Source organism: Budorcas taxicolor, chromosome 10 (genome assembly GCF_023091745.1).
Source record: "Budorcas taxicolor isolate Tak-1 chromosome 10, Takin1.1, whole genome shotgun sequence".
In the NCBI taxonomy this organism is placed as follows: domain Eukaryota; kingdom Metazoa; phylum Chordata; class Mammalia; order Artiodactyla; family Bovidae; genus Budorcas; species Budorcas taxicolor.
Window position 1 is genome coordinate 57,438,529 of NC_068919.1, and position 1,852 is coordinate 57,440,380.

Here is a 1,852-nt window from a genome sequence, read left to right on the forward strand (position 1 = left end):
AGTTGATTATTCAATATACGTTTACTGCACTTAAATGATGTGCCTGGCACTGGACTAGATGCTGGTAATATAAAGTTAAATAAGACATGGTCCTTGTCTTGAAGAAGCTCATAGCCTGATGATATTCATTTCCAGTTGATGTGAGAACTTGTGCTTGTCAGAACTAGATTAATGTAAATATAGTATTTGCTAAGTAAATTCTAAAAGACTTGCTCTAGAACATTCATTTTGAAGGTTGGAAAGGGTTAGAGAAGAAATCCTAGGATAGCAAAATATAGGACTAGGGTCTATAATGAGAGGGAAAAATTGAAGACAGAGAATTGGCATTCATGACATGTGGAATAAAATGGGCAAAAAGCATGGAGGTGAGAATGACCAGCTCACATAAGAGGGCCAGCAAACCTTGGGTTTCTTCTCTTGGCTGAAGGTGTTTCATGTTGAGGAATAATGTGAACAATAAACCTGGTGATACAAGACACTGGCAGAAAGCCTTAGTGACCGGACAAAGCAGTTTGAATTAAGTGATCAGAAAATGAGTCGATAAAAATATGCTGATTCAGGCTCCTGGTTTTTGAATATCACTAGACTGCAGACATCTGTGTCAAATAGTGCCCGAGAAAGAGTTTTGTCCATGTGTTACTGATCCTGACTTGGGGATACTACCAACTAGATCCGTCTTTTGAAATCCTTAAACTAATCAGGAGTGAACTGTTGGTCCTGGCCTGGGCAATAGATGCAGAAGATAAAACCCAACTGGAGATGAGTTCAGAGCAAACAATGGGCTAGGCTTTGTGATTAGATGAAAGAAGGGAAGGAGGAAATAAAACAAAGATAATGCTGGTAACCCTAGAAATAACAGAAATTTAGGAATTAGCTACCTAGTAAGATTGGTTTTCAGTAAGGTTTAGATATTATAAATGTGCTTATTCAAGTGGGAGACATTCCTTGAAAACATTAAATATGTCCCCCAAAGTATAAATCAAGATATTTGGGGGTCTAAGAATTTGTGCTGTTTTTAGAGTAGAAGGTGGGAGTGGGGGGCAGCCTGGAAAACATCATGTCATTGTTAAGCCATTAGAATTTCCAAGATATTTTAATGGTTTTAAGTGAAGATGAAGAGTAGGGGTACTCTGGAACACCCAAGAAGCCTGGGACCACACCTTTCAGCAACTGACAGACCTGTTGGAAAGGGTCTTGCTCCTACAAGTGTTTGGAAAGGTGTCTCTAAGAGTGAGTGTGGAGAGGGACGAAACAGAAGACCTCAGTCTGCAGACTGGGTGACCCTGGGTGATTAATGAGAAAAGAGGTCACAGTAAGGAATTAGGGCAGAAGACAGATAAAAGGTGACCAGAGAGACTTTAGAAGAGAGCCCAAAGCAAATAGTTGCAAGATGTTCTCTGCAGCAGCAGAAGAGTAAAAATTTCTTAGACTGGCAAACAGTTCATCAGACTAGCGAGACAGAAGTCATTGGTATCCTCAAAAGATAGCATGGGTGGAATGGGAAACTGGTGAACCAGGAGGGGTGGAACATCAGAGCCCAGTCAGGCCTCCTGACATGCAAGCCCATGTGCTGGATGGATGCATAATTAGTCAATACAAAAGCTTGGCCATAGCATCAGTCTGTTTTAATATCTAGCTGTCTGGCTGAGTCAGACTGGGGAGGAAAGAACATGAACTTTGGGAGTCAGACAGAAGGATTTTAATCCTTCCTCAGCCAGAAATCAACTGTGAGAAAATATTGAGGAGATTTAACCTCTATTTCTTCATCTTTAAAATGGAACTGCTTTTATTTATCTTACAAGGTGTTTCCCCCCCCCCCCTTTTTTTAAAGACTAAGGTAAGAAAAAATGCC